Genomic DNA, 15,246 nt, shown 5'->3' with positions numbered 1-15,246 from the left:
TTTATATTGCTTGTTATTATGTACACTGCATGTTAAATACTTAGTTTAGTATTATTAGTATTCTAAATACAATTTTTGAAAAATTGAGACTGTTTAACTCTTGTAAGTCGATTATTATTGACTAATATGAAGAGTTCATGATATCAAAAGTAAATCCTGAGTGTAAGACTTATTTCTGGTTACTTATTGGGGAATCATTCCTCAACTTTGCCTTGGTTGGTCCAATTAAGACTTCTTAACCTTTTTGATGCTATTTATAATTTTTGCAGTCTGATAAAGCTTATAAATCTCTTCTCAGAATGTTTTAAAATAATTTATGGAAATGTTAAATTTCAGTTAGAGGCTGGTGAAAATGAAGATTTAATTTTTTCCAACCAAGTTGATGAACATTTTCCCACAGGTTCCTGGTTATAAAGCCCTAGTCCAGATGATCTATCATTTTCTTCTAGTTCATGAGCCATGATCCTGTAAACCCACTTGTTTACAAGGAGGAGGTAAGTTGAGGCTTCTAGCACTGAGATGATTTGTCCAAGGCAACATAGGCAGTCAGTGGGAGAGCTAGGACCCAAAACTGAGCCTTTTAACTCCTAGTTCAGTATAAAGATATGTAACAAGTTACTTAGCTTTTCTCAGTTCCAGTTTTCTTATCTATAAAATGGAAATAATAATATTGGTAGTTTTTACTTCACTTGTTTGGGGGATCAAAATAAACAATAATACATTTTGCAAATCTCAAGGCACCAAATAAATGTCAATAGTAATTACTTCCATGGGGTAGTCTTTAGGTGCTAAATGTAATGTCCATTATCAAGGTCTCTGAGCCTGCTTTCAAGCAGAGTAATATAGCATAAAAAGGGAGGTGATGGTGTGGTAGAAGCTAGGACTCAAAAGGCTTGAGCTACAGTCTTGGCTCCTTCACTTGCCAGCTTTTTTCTTTCCCAACATGATTCATAAAGTAACATGTGTTTAAAAATAAACAAATTGTTAATTTAAAAAAATTTAAAAAAATGTTTCTTCTTCCTTCTGGCTCCTACCCTACCCATAGAGAAAGCAAAAAAAAAAATGATATCAATTATACATTTGAAAGCTGAGTGCTGCAGAATAGATATTTTGAATTGTTTCACTGGAGAAGAATTTTGAGAGGCCTTAGAGAGTGCACAATATATTTCCATATTGCAAAAAAAGGCAAGAAAAAATAAGGTGAAAAATTATATTTCAGTTTGTACTCAGAGTTCATCAGTTTTATTTCTGGAGGAAGATGGCACTTTTCATCATGACTTTTGAATTGTTTTGTATTGTTGTATTGATCAGAATAGCTAAATCTTTCATAACTGATTATCATTACAATATTGCTGTTACTGTGTAAAATAATCTGGTTCTGCTCCCTTCACTCTACATAATCTAGCAGCTTTTTCCTAGAAATTTTTTCAATTGGTCCTACTGCTCATCTGATTCTATACTCTCCTTCTCTCTTTAACTTCTGCTTCCTTCTCCTCCTTTTCCACCTTCTTTTCTTCCCTCTTTCCTCCCCCCTATCATTGCTTATCTTTTTTTTCTCTCTCTTTTTAATTCTTTTCTCCCCTTTCTCTCTTTCCCCTTCTTTCTGTCGCTGAATCTCCTTCCTATCTCTCTCTGTCTCTTTTTGCCTCTATCTTTGTCCCTTTCTCCCCTCTTCTAATTATGTATAGACTAGACATTCCAATTTCAGAGTTCTTAGTCAAACAACAATAGTAGTATGAATGGAAATAAATCACTTATGTTAAGAATTGGCTGACTTAGGCTGCTCTGCTTTTGAATCATTTACATACAATTGTACTTTGTAAAGAATTGGAAGGAATTGGTATTTTCTTGTCTCCTTCTACTTTTATGGCTGGTCTCACTTTGTTTCTGATGACATACCTGTCTCTGATGTTTTCCAAAGCCAGATATTTGTATCCTGACTTTCTAAAGAACTGAACAATGTGACTTTTTGTTCCTTGTAAGTTTTGCTCAATTGAAGATTCAATTGGTTTAAACTTAAGATCACTGTGTAACAAATACATTCAGAGATGGAGGGATTAACATATTTAAGAGAGGTTTTTCAGTGTGTTTCATTTTTATTTGCTCAAAATGTTCTATTCTGATGATGAATCAGGGAACATTTTGCCTCATCTGACAGAGAAAAGATAAAATGAGTTTTAGGAGTTGGCAAAACTTTAATCAAGACTTAGTAGTGAGAAATATATACAAGTACTTGGAAAATAAAACTAATTTTTAGTTTAGTTTTTTTTTTTACACTATCTTAACATAAGAGTGTAAATGATGGTGGTGATGAGGTACCTACTCAATTTGAAAATTTTCCTAAACAATATGATGAGATTACAGGGAAGGAAAGGAAATTTTGGAAATCTATATGAGAGAAAAACAGAGAAAACATCATGGTGATGTGGTTAGTGGCAGTGCAGAGTTGTGAGAATTGAGGTAGGGAATTCCCCCCTGGTCAGAGCAGATCCAACGTGAAAGAATTCACTAACCAAAAAGTCCGAATGGCAGAAAAGGAAAGTTTACTGTTCACTAAAAAGGGGTACTCTTAGCAGGCAAATTCCTAGTGAAGAATTTTGCAAAGTGTGTTAACAGATCCCTGTCTTATGGGTAAGTTTTGGCCTGGGGGTTGGGGGGCAGTTTGAGCTGATTATCAGACCAAAATCCCCAATTGAATGAAATCATTTTGAAGGCTTTTTCCCCCCCCAGAGGCTGGAGTTTTCTGAAGGGGATTTGAGCCACCCCCAAAATATCAATGGGAGGATATTTGACCAAGATCTCCAGATGAGTGAAGCCACTTAACTTGTCTGGGAAGATATGCTTTCCCAGAGGAGGGCTGGAGACCAAATTTCCCTTCTTTTACAGATTAAAGCGGACACAGTTTCAGAGTTCACTCCCATCAATGGGAAGAAGCATACAGCCTTGTTTCATCCACTGGGACTGGGAAAGAGTGAAAGCATTGTCCATTGTCCAGAAACTGGGCAAGCATGCCAATGTAAAATTGATGTACGGGACTCTCTTCATCAATGAGATGAACCAGATCAATTCTATCATTTGCTTGTTGTCTATTAATGTCCTCATTGAGGATACTCTCAATTTCTGCACAGATGACTTTTGAGAAGACTTTGTATAGTTATATTTCTTTTTTGGGTATGCTTTTTTCAGTAGACATAAAGGTCATTTATTATTGATATTCTCTCAGTCTTTTTTTATATTAATACTGTATAATTTTTTCCCCTATGTCTTTCTTATTTTCTTTTCCATCAGATTTTCTGAGTATTGATTCAAAATCCTCACAGTTGTTCTGCCACCAATAGGACTTTTTGCTTTATGCATTTTGTCCAGATTAGGGTGCTTATCTTATCTTGGTTCTTTTTATATTTTATTCCTACCTTCTCTATAGACACATTTGAGCTTATGATTGCCAGAAATCCCAAGATTCTTCCCCTCCCAAATTTATTTATTTATGGAGTTAGAATTTTTTTTGTTGAGGCAATTGGGATTAAATGACTTGCCCAAGGTCACACAGCTAGTCTGAGGTCAAATTTGAACTCAGGTCCTCCTGACGTCAGGGCTGGTGCTTAGATTTTTTTTTTTTTTTTTTAATAGAAGAAGGAGGCCATTCTTTGCCTCAATTGCTACCTAGCTTTAGTCTGAATGGGTGTGGCCTCAGTCAAACAGATCTGTTGAAGAGTTGTGGAGGGCACTGGGGTAAGACAATCGAGCACTTGAGGCTAATTATTGATTGGATAATAAGAATATGCTTGGAAAATGGCTCTTCCCACTATCCTGTGCTGGCCCAATTGTTTGATATATACAGAGAATTGTGGGAGGGATTAGGAGGTGCTGTGAGACTAGCCAGGGTCATTTCTGTGGGAGAGATGAGGGAGTGAGGTTGCAGAGATCCTGTGCGTCCATTCCCCCTTGGCTTCTGTCTCTAGAGACCAAGAATAAAGACTTTTGCTTATCCTGACTCCGCTTGATTCTAAGGTGCCCAGGCTGCTAACTCATCACCACAAAAAGCTTAACTTAAAAAGGCCAAGATATGCTCCATTCAGGGCTATTTCCAGTCATCCTGATCTATATCTGTCTATGGACCCAGAAAGCTCTGAAGGGGAAAGTGGAGCAGGTGACCTTGCACAGCCCTCCTTCACTTAAATCCAGTTTACTGGCATATCATGGTGTTACCTCCCTGATATCATGGTCCACTTTGAGAACAAGGGACAAACAAAAACAGAGTCCACTGCATTGTTCTTAATGTTGGAAAGAGTTTGTCATAATAGTCTTTGTAAATCTTGTCCACTTTTTTCAATTTGCTGTTCCCCTTCTATTTTCTTCCATAAATATTCTTAACTGGATCTGTTGCCAAGTTTTCTTTAAACTAATGTTACCCCTCCACTGTTTCTCTCTGCTTTATAAGATAATTCTGCACATGATCATCCATCATCCTTCTTTATAAAACTTTGTAAATGACATTGTGTTCTAAACCAAGCCTGTCTTTGGCTGATCCCCTCCCCCCTCTATTTAAGAAGTCAGGTTTTTGCAGACTAAGGTTTTCTCTGGGCTTTTTTGGTCTTCTTATTGTAGCAATTTAGATAAGCTAAACTTTAAAATTTTACTTTCAACTAAGTCTAGCCTTTATTCTGGCAATTTGATGATGATGAGAGAGAATAGACATCAGGAATGACAAATGTGAAATAGATTCAATTAATTGTAAAAAGAATATTAATAATAATAATAATTACTATATTATAAACATACATAAATATATTATATATTATAAAAATGACATACTAGAGATTTGATTCACAATGTAGAACAACCATGACAATAAGTCTATCACAGGTAAAAAGAAGTGCTCCTTATTTTGTGAATAAACATATAGGAGTTAGCAAGATAAGGGATTTTTTAAAAACAATTAACTATTAACAAGGGGAAAGACAAATTCCCTGGTGGAAATCACAGATAACCAGAGGGAAGATATAGGAATATATATTCCTATATAAAGGAAATATGCCATGAGGAAGAAGTACAATATTGACTAGCAGGCTAAATCCATAGAGGAGTTTGGCAGATTAACACCAAAAGGGGGTTAGATAGAAAGTTAAAGAATTTTATATAAAAGGAGAAAGATGTCATAAGACTATGGGGGAGAAGAGATGAGAATCTATGGTCTGACTATAATAGACTGCTTATTCAGGGATATTTGTTATTGCTATTGTTGTATTCTTTTAAGTTATGTCTGACTCGTCATGACCTCATTTGGGGGTTTCTTGGCAAAGATATTGGAATGGTTTTCCCTTTCCTTCTCCAAACCATTTTACAGATGAGGAATTGAGGCAAATAGGGTTAAATGACTACCCAGCCTCACACAGATAGTAAGTGTCTGAGGCCAGATTTAAGTTCAAGGAAATGAATGTTTGGCACTTTAGGTTTGGCACTCTGTCTACTCCATTCAAGGTTAACATCAATAACTCTATTTGATATGGTGTAGCTTCTAGGGAAATATAATGGTGGTTTTAGGGTCCCCTGACTTTGGGGGGCTTCTGTTCTAACAGTAAGTCAGTAGTCCTAAATCTTCTAGTTTTTGGAATCTGCCTCAGGAACCTCCCATATTCAATCTGTCTGATTCTGACCATCCTTAATCAGATAGCTTCTGGTTTCAGGAAACTCCCACAGATCAAACTCCTGAAACAAAAGTGTAGAACACTCCCTAATTCATTGCTGACTGGTAATCTCTTTCCTATCTATGAGTCATAGAATTAGCATATCTATGATTGAAAGATGTACACATATATCTCTTTGCTTCTGTTTCTCTGCTAGGATCCTCTTAGAATTCCAGCCCACTTTGTAATGGCATTACTATTGCAATAAAGCTTAGCCTCTTGACTAGGAGATGGGTTCAAGCCTTTGAGAAATCTTGTGACACTTGTGTGGGACCCCGGGGTCCCCTTTTTCCAACTTCAACATATCTGCTAAAATATAATCACTTTTTTTCAATGTTTTGCTACTGACCATGCCAATTCCTACTAAGTCTAATGTTGAAGAAAATGTTCATAATGTAAAGGCATAACACTTTTATATAGTTTACAAATCTTTGACATTAGTCATTTCTTCTTTATTAATTGTTTTCCAGCAACTTTCCTCTTACCCACATTTGCATTGAAGTTATCAGAGTATATGTTAATTTAATTTGGAGTGTCTTAAAAAGATTTTTCATAAAATTTTGCTATGCTTAATCCTTTGCAACTGATTTGGTGCATTAGTAGTTGTGATAATGGTTATATTTTTATAAATACTTATCATGAGGACTACAACTTAAGGTGACCAAATAGCCTGTGAAATTATATTTTTTCATTTTGGATGTGTGATAAAACCAATTCTTCTGAGTCCTTTTTTTTTTTTTTCCTCTCCAAGAAGAGGAGTCTGTGAACTATCCTTCCATTTGATTACAAATTTATTGGTTTTTTTTTTTTGTTTTGTTTTGTTTTGTTTTTAACAATCTAGGCAGCCAACTAAAGATGAGCCTCTCAATTTTGACTAGGTTGGCTCATAGAAAATTCTATTACCAGGGTGATATTGACAGCTTTTAGAACTACCTGGTGCTTATACTCTACCAACATAGCTTTCAAAGAACCCAACATCACTTCTATGACATCATGGAGAATTAGAGTAAAATGTTGTGGAGGTTCTTGAACACAGTAGGCACTTAAATACTTGTGGATTTGATTTGTAGTGAGTTCATAAGATCATAAACTTAAAAGTAAAAAGATACCTTTAGAAGTCAACTAGTTTATAGGTTCAACATTTATTTTGATTTTTATGTACTAGGCACTATGCTAAGCATTTAGGATACAAAGAAGGGCAAAAACATGATCCCCACTCTCAAGAAGCTCATAGTCTATGGGGAAGACAACATGTAAACAACTACTTACAAGTAACTATATATATGACAAATTATAAATAATCAACAGAAAGAAAGCAGTACAATTAAGTGAGTCTGGGAAAGGCTTCCTATAGAGGATGAGATTTTAGCTGGGACTTCAAGAAATCTAGAGTATTCCAGGCAGAGGCCTGTTCAGGTGCTGGTGGCTTTCCCCTTAAGTTGGACAGCCAACTTAAGTTTATACAGGTAGAGAGTGGATTCCACCTCAGGTTCTTTGAATCCAAATCAGGTTACTCCCTTTACCCCCCCCCCCCTTATATGCTAAATTAATTTGAGTATTTAACTTTTTTTTTCACATTTGCTTTTTGATAATAATCATAACAACTAGCATTTACATAGCTCTTAAGTGTTTGCATGTTATTTTTCCATGTTATCTTGTCTGATCCTCACAACAACCCTATCAGGTAGGTATTATCATTATCCCAGTTTTACAGATGAGAAAACTGAGATTGAGAGATTGAATGACTTGCTCAGAGTCACACAGCTAAAAAGTGACTGAGGACACATCTTCCTGATACTGGGCATTTTCACTGATTATCTTCCATGTCTGGAACTTTTTCCTATCTTCTTTTCCTTTCTAGTTTCCTTGTAATGCCAGAGAAACTGAGGCAAGACAGAGTTTAGGGTTTTTAATATTTTAATAATGAAGCATTTTGACTAGTCGGCTAGATGAGACTCTTGTCTCAAAGCACCCAGCACCCAGCAATTAATTCCAGAGACTTTCATAGGGCTCCAACTATCAGGGAAACAGAGGCAAGGGAGAAGAAATCTTTAGTAAGTTATAATTTCAGGAAGAACCATAAATTCTGAAAAATTGGTAGTGAAGAAGGTGGTCAAGCAGGAGACAGGAAGTCTGGGCCAGGAAGATAGAGAGTGCCATTTAGATATTTGACAGAAACCATTTGGAGTTTTATGACTCTTTGGAATGTGAGAGTGGCTAGATTTCTGCAGCCCTAATTTTCTTAGTCCTAATGGCCAGAAAAGGGTGTGGGAGTGGATATAGCATACTAACTCAGGGAAATTGAGATATTATAATTCAGGGAAACTAAAGCAGGAAAACTGAGGTATTACAATTCAGGGAAACTGAGTCAGGGAAATTTTATCCTTAAAGTCTCAGCTAAAATTCTACCTTCTGTAAAAAGCCTTTGCTGATTCTCTACAATCTTAGCGTCTAATTTGTATTGAATATATCCAATTTATCCTGTGTATGCTTTGTATATAGCTGTTTACATATTATCTCCCATTAGAGCTCCTTGAGAGAAGATGCTTTGGGGTTTTTTTTTGCTTGTTTTCCCCTCCTTTCCCCCACACCCTCCCCTAGATGGCAAATAATCCAATATATGGTAAATATGTTAAAATATATGTTAAATCCAATATATGTATACATATTTATACAATTATCTTGCTGCACAAGAAAAATCAGATTTAAAAACAAAAACATAGACTCTTGAAACAAAGTGTATCCTGGGGGCAGCCAGGTGAAGGAACAGCCTTGAAAAGGGTTTGGCAACCCTCACCTCAGAGGGGCCCCATATGTCCTTTTTTTTTTGAAAGTAGCAACAAGTTAGGTAGCTAGATGGATAGCATGTAGACTCTAGTCCACAGTGGACAGCTTGTGACTCTGAATAAGTCACGTGAGCCTGCTTGCCTCAATTTTTTAATTTGTAAAAATGAGTTGAGAAGGAAATTGCAAACCACTGCTGAGTCTTTGTCAAGAAAATCCCAAAGAGAGTCATGAAGAGTCAGACATGACTCAAAAATAACAACAAACCAAGTCAGTTTTAAGAACTAAGTCAAAACCTAAATCCAAACCCCAAAATCAGGGTGATTGATTCACAAACTATCAAAATAACAACAGCAATAATAACCACCACTATCATCACCAAAAGCAGATGTCTTCCACTTCATTCCAGTGCCTGTGAAGAGCATTCCTTTCTCTTACCTCAGGCTGCCTGAAAAAGCTTCCACACCATACTTGGAGATGCAGCATCCTCCACCAAAGACTGATAGTCTCCCTGCTACACTAGAAACATTGACCACTCTTCCCTGTGCCTTCTGCACCATTGGAAGCATGCTGAGGGTCACCTCAATCAGTCCAATCAGGTTCACATCTAAAATCTTGACAAAATCCTTCTTCTTGAGCCACTCATTGGGGAATGTAAGTAAGGCAATTCCTGCATTATTCACCAAACCCCAGAGGCCTGGGAAGATAAATAGAATTTGTTTAAAATAGAAATATTTATTCCCACCTTAGCAACCCACACTTAACTTCCCAAGACTTCATTGCTCCAACCAATTGTTCTCTTGGTTCTGTGGAAAATTCATTTTAGAGGATCTTTTTAATTCTCTTAAAAAGTAATGATGGCACATTCTTTTTGTAGCCCCCAAACTTAGCACAATGCCTAGCACTTAATAGGTTCTTAACAAATGTTTCTTGATGGTAAGATAATTGCTTGCTTCCATTGGAAACAGTCCTTCATCTCAGGGAATCTTATATTCTACTGAAGGATACAATGTGTACACAGATAAGTAAAAAGAAAGTCATTTTAGGTTATGAGACAGTAGTTAACAAATGGGGTAGAGATGAGGGTGGGAACTAAAAATTCTTTTGTAGGAGGAGTTTGAGATTACAAAAGGGAGGGGGGAGATTACCAAAGGGAAGGGAGGTTTCTGGCATTGGGGAATAGCCTATATAAAAAACTCAGAGAGTGGTAGGTTGAATATCACGTACAAGGAACAGCCAGTGGGTTAGTATGGCTAAAAGGTAGAATGTATTAAGCAGATTACTGGGCAATAAAAAAACCTGAAAGATAAGATGGAGCCAGATTGTGACTACCTTGGAGAAGGAAAATTTGACCTTTTTTTGACAGTTTAGTGATCTTCAAACTTTTTAAAGAGGGGGCCAGTTCACTGTCCCTCAGACTGTTGGAGGGCTGGACTATAGTAAAAACAAAAGCTCACGCTCTGTCTCCGCCCCTCAGCCCATTTGCCATAATCCGGGCATCCGCCACATAAACATCCTCAGAGGGCTGCATCTGGCCTGCAGGCCGTAGTTTGAGAACCCCTGGCAGAGGCTAGTTCCTTCAGCTTTGGGTAATCCTTTCTGTTGAAACAAGCCTTCATTTAAGTCTTTCCTTCAACTTTTGGACAGCATTTATCCCCCAAAGAAAGTACCTGGCCACCCCCAAAAAGTACCTTTCCCATTCCTACCTCTTAATTATTCTTCTACACATGCAGCTCAATTTATGAACTGCTGGGAAAGCTATTAAAACCCTATTTTGGCCAATGGAATTACTTTTTAAAGAAAATAGTTTTAAAGGAAATTTGATTTTCAAGGAAATTTTGAAAGAGGATTTACTGAAGAGTACCCTTTAGAAATTCCTCTTAGAATGTGAGATTCTCAGCCTTATTTGTAAGAAACTCTGTAGCTCCAATTCAACCTGTATTTATATGCTTTTCTTAATTTCTGTTCCTTTGTAGGGAAGTGACCCATTTTACAAAGATGAGAGTATTGAGTTAAAGACAACTAATGTAGTGGATTTTAGCCTCTACCTTTTTCTCCCACTTGTTCCTTCACCCAGAGTCACTGTGATGATGTTCTCAGTCTTGGTTATATCCAGAATTACTGTCTTAAGTCTATCTGAAGTGCTCTTCTTCAGCTCCTCTGCTCTTTTGTCTGTCAGGCAAGAGGCTAGAACCTGCAGGCCCTGAAGATCCAGATGCTTAGCCAGCAGATTTCTAAACCCAGAGTCACAACCTATAATGAAGACATATTGCTCCAGGAGATTTTGAACCAGTTTCTTCTCCCTATGCCACCAAAAAACATAGTACAAGCAGACAAGGACAACCAGATAAAATCACATTGCAGAAGTTTCTTCCTTTCCTGAAAAGAAAAAAAAGGACACTTGCCTCAAAGATCTCTCAGTTGAAGAGATATTCTGTGATATGGAAATAGTATTTCACTGAGATGTCACTTTACCTTGAAGCTATTGAATTTGGCTATAAAAGTTCTTGTCAAATATCAGTTCATTCATTATGCATTGTGGATGACATAATGGTACCAGATTGCCATACTTACTTTTGGAGGAGTCAATGGGATTTTAAAATTTTGAATTTTTCAACCTCCCCAAAAAGCAGTTGCATTGAAGTCTTTTTTCCCCCTTTAACATATATAGTTTCCTGAAAATTTAAAGAAAACAACAAGTATTAAGACAGAAGTTATAAAAAATTTTTTTTTAAAAAAAGAATACATAATTTACATATAAAGTAATGCTAGTTATTTCCCCTTTTCTCCCCTGTCCCTTCCGATTTGGATTTTTCTTCAGTAGCTCCTTTGCTGGGAGAGCCTTCACAGAAGTAAGTAACTCCCTGTAACAATTCATTATACAATATTTGGAATTGATGGGGTACAAATGAGAAGGTTAGTGGTAGTGAAGAGATGTGAGAATTGGGGTGGGGAATCCTCTCTGTTTGGCTCAGGTCCAATGTGAAAGAATTCACAAACCTGAAAATGTGTGGCAAGAAAAGGGAATTTTATCATTCACTAAGAAGCCAGCTTTGCTAGGAAGACAGATTTCTTAGTGCCAAGGTCTTGTTAGGAAAATGGCTAAGGTTAACATTGAGAAGAGAATATCTTCACCGTAAGCAAAAGTCCTAGCAGGCAGCTTTGCCAAGAAGAGAGTTTCCTTGGCAAAGCAAATTCCTGTTTCAGACTTCTGCAAAGATCTGCAGTTCAGAATTGTCCATTCAAAATTGAATGAGATTTCACTCAATGTTGTCAATGCCCCAGACCTAGATTTCCAGTTGAAAAGAGATTACTTATCTTGAACTTTTGAGCCACTCAATAGGGGAATGGCCGAGATCTCCAATTGAATGAATCCACTTAGCTTGGGGAGGCTGTTGTCTGGGAAAGGTATGCTTTTCTCAGGGGAGAGTCTGAGACCCCAAATCATCCTTCTTTTACAGATTAAAGGGGACACAGTTTCAGGGTTCACCCTCATTAGAATGACTATTAAAATAATAAAACAAACCAAAACCAAATGTACAGAGTCCTGAAGACACTCTGTAGAACTTAGGTGATGTTTGTTCCTCCAACACACTTAAGCTGCTGATCACATTCACCATTTCAGTTTTTAAATCCTAAGTCAAGTACACACAAAAAACCCCACCCAAAACCAAACCAAACCAAACCAAACCCCCACCAAATAAATCAATGTCAATCTCATCATCTCCTTTTTTGGGGGACACTTATTATATTATATCACACACTCTAAACAATAGCACCCCTCCCTATCTCCAGCCCTTTTAGAAGCATTTGTGGTGTACAATGAAGGGCCCAGAGTATGATGAATCATACTCCTGCTAAGTGGATCTATATGTGCTGGAAGAGATGCCAGGTTGGAGCTTCCAATCCAGACAGAATAATTGTTCTCATTTGGGGCAATTCTCTTGATTTTCATCGTGTTGGGGGTTAGGGCTGTAATTTCCTTCTGCATGTCTGGGTACCTTGTGGTACCACAGATAATAAATACAGTATTGACATACAGATCCTTATGGATATCAACTTCACACTTCAAGATGGAGCTGAAGGTAGTTTAGTGGATTCCATACCTAAGAAAGATACTTGGAAAAGATCTTCTATTGCCATTGGTCATAACCTCACCATTAGGAAGCTCATAGCCCTTTTCCAGAGTAGTGGCTATATCTCTCTTATGTCTCTAGGGTGACACAACACAGCTATTCCTTTTTTTTTTTAATTTAAATTTTATTTTATAATTATAACATTTTTTTGACAGTACATATGCATGTGTAATTTTTTACAACATTATCCCTTGCACTTACTTCTATTCAGATTTTTTCCCTTCCTCCCCCAATCCCCTCCCCCAGATGGCAAGCAGTCTTATATATGATAAATATATTACAGTATATTCTAGATACAATATATGTGTGTAGAACCGAATTTTTTGTTGCACAGGAAGAATTGGATTCAGAAGGTAAAAATAACAGTTTACACTCATTTCCCAGTGTTCCTTTTCTGGATGTAGCTGATTCTGTCCCATCATTAATCAATTGGAATTGGATTCGCTCTTCTCTATGTTGAAGAAATCCACTTCCATCAGCATACATCCTCGTACAGTATCATTGTTGAAGTGTATAATGATCTTCTGGTTCTGCTCGTTTCACTCAGCATCAGTTGATGTAAGTCTCTCCAAGCCTCTCTGTTTTTCTCCTGTTGGTCATTTCTTATAGAACAATAATATTCCATAACATTCATATACCATAGTTTACCCAACCATTCTCCAATTGATGGACATCCATTCATCTTCCAGCTTCTAGCCACTATGAAAAGGGCTGCCACAAACATTTTGGCACATACAGGTCCCTTTCCCTTCTTTAGTATTTCCTTGGGATATAAGCCCAGTAGTAGTATGGCTGGGTCAAAGGGTATGCACAGTTTGATAACTTTTTGGGCATAATTCCAGATTGCTCTCCAGAATGGTTGGATTCTTTCACAACTCCACCAACAATGCATCAATGTCCCAGTTTTCCCACAGCCCCTCCAACATTCATCGTTATTTGTTCCTGTCATCTTAGCCAATCTGACAGGTGTGTAATGATACCTCAGAGTTGTCTTAATTTGCATTTCTCTGATCAATAGTGATTTGGAACACTCTTTCATATGAGTGGAAATAGTTTTAATTTCATCATCTGAAAATTGTCTGTTCATATCCTTTGACCATTTATCAATTGGAGAATGGCTTGATTTCTTATAAATTAAAGTCAATTCTCTGTATATTTTGGAGATGAGGCCCTTATCAGAACCTTTAACTGTAAAAATGTTTTCCCAATTTGTTACTTCCCTTCTAATCTTGTTTGCATTAGTTTTGTTTGTGCAGAAACTTTTTAATTTGATGTAATCAAAATGTTCTATTTTGTGATCAATAATGGTCTCTAGTTCTCCCTTGGACACAAACTCCTTCCTCCTCCACAAGTCTGAGAGGTAAACCATCCCATGTTCCTCCAATTTATTTATGATTTCGTTCTTTATGCCTAAATCTTGGACCCATTTTGATCTAATCTTAGTATGTGGTGTTAAATGTGGGTCCATGCCTAGTTTCTGCCATACTAATTTCCAGTTTTCCCAGCAGTTTTTGTCAAATAATGAATTCTTATCCCAAAATTTGGGATCTTTGGGTTTGTCAAACACTAGATTGCTATTTTTATTCACTATCTTGCCCTGTGAACCTAACCTATGCCACTGATCAACTAGTCTATTTCTTAGCCAATACCAAATGGTTTTGGTGACTGTTGCTTTATAATATAGCTTTAAATCAGGTACACTTAGACCACCTTCCTCTGACTTTTTTTTCATTAGTTCCCTTGCAATTCTCGACCTTTTATTCTTCCATATGAATTTTGTTGTTATTTTTTCTAGGTCATTAAAATAGTTTCTTGGGAGTCTGATTGGTATAGCACTAAATAAATAGATTAGTTTGGGGAGTATTGTCATCTTTATTATATTCGCTCGGCCTATCCAAGAGCACTGAATGTCTTTCCAATTATTTAAATCTGACTTTATTTTTGTGGCAAGTGTTTTGTAATTTTGCTCATATAATTCCTGACTCTCCTTTGGTAGATATATTCCCAAATATTTTATACTATCGACTGTTATTTTGAATGGAATTTCTCTTTGTATCTCTTGCTGTTGGATTCTGTTGGTAATGTATAAAAATCCTGAGGATTTATGTGGATTTATTTTGTATCCTGCAACTTTGCTAAAATTCTGAATTATTTCTAATACAGCTATTCCTTGATGTCATACATGATTTCCATCTCATCTGTGATAGTGAAGCTATCAGGATCTTCATGAGGTAGTCTATCAGATCATGTCTACTCAGACCCAGAGGGAGCATGGCATGGTTCCCCATGCATAACCTTCATAGAAGGGCACCGTAGATGGGTTATACCATCACTGGAGTTCACCACAATTCCAGTGATATAAACAGAGGCACACAGGGCAGTACAGCCTGGATGACAACATATATGGCTGGGGTGTTGAAGGTCTCAAACATAATTTGAATCATCTTTTCTCTATTGGCTTTAAGGTTCATTATTCTTCAGAGGCCATATGGAGCTCATTGTAGAAAATACAATACCAGATCTTCTCTGTGTCATCCCAGTTGGTGACAATATCATATTCAATAGGATACTTCAGGTTCAAACTACCTCTCTTGATCTGCACCTTATACCACACATGGTTGTCTTTCTGGCTCCATATC

The 15,246-nt window shown here is 36.9% G+C and overlaps 1 pseudogene; it reads right to left on the bottom strand.

Annotated features, from left to right (window-relative positions):
• Positions 1-8,905: 8,905 nt before the first annotated feature.
• Positions 8,906-10,830, bottom strand: LOC141542751 (retinol dehydrogenase 16-like; annotated as a pseudogene).
• Positions 10,831-15,246: the final 4,416 nt, after the last annotated feature.

The sequence above is a fragment of the Sminthopsis crassicaudata genome, chromosome 5, assembly GCF_048593235.1.
Source record: "Sminthopsis crassicaudata isolate SCR6 chromosome 5, ASM4859323v1, whole genome shotgun sequence".
Lineage (NCBI taxonomy): Eukaryota > Metazoa > Chordata > Mammalia > Dasyuromorphia > Dasyuridae > Sminthopsis > Sminthopsis crassicaudata.
The sequence above is the reverse complement of the archived record's forward strand: the minus strand, read 5'-3'. Positions and strand labels throughout refer to the sequence as shown.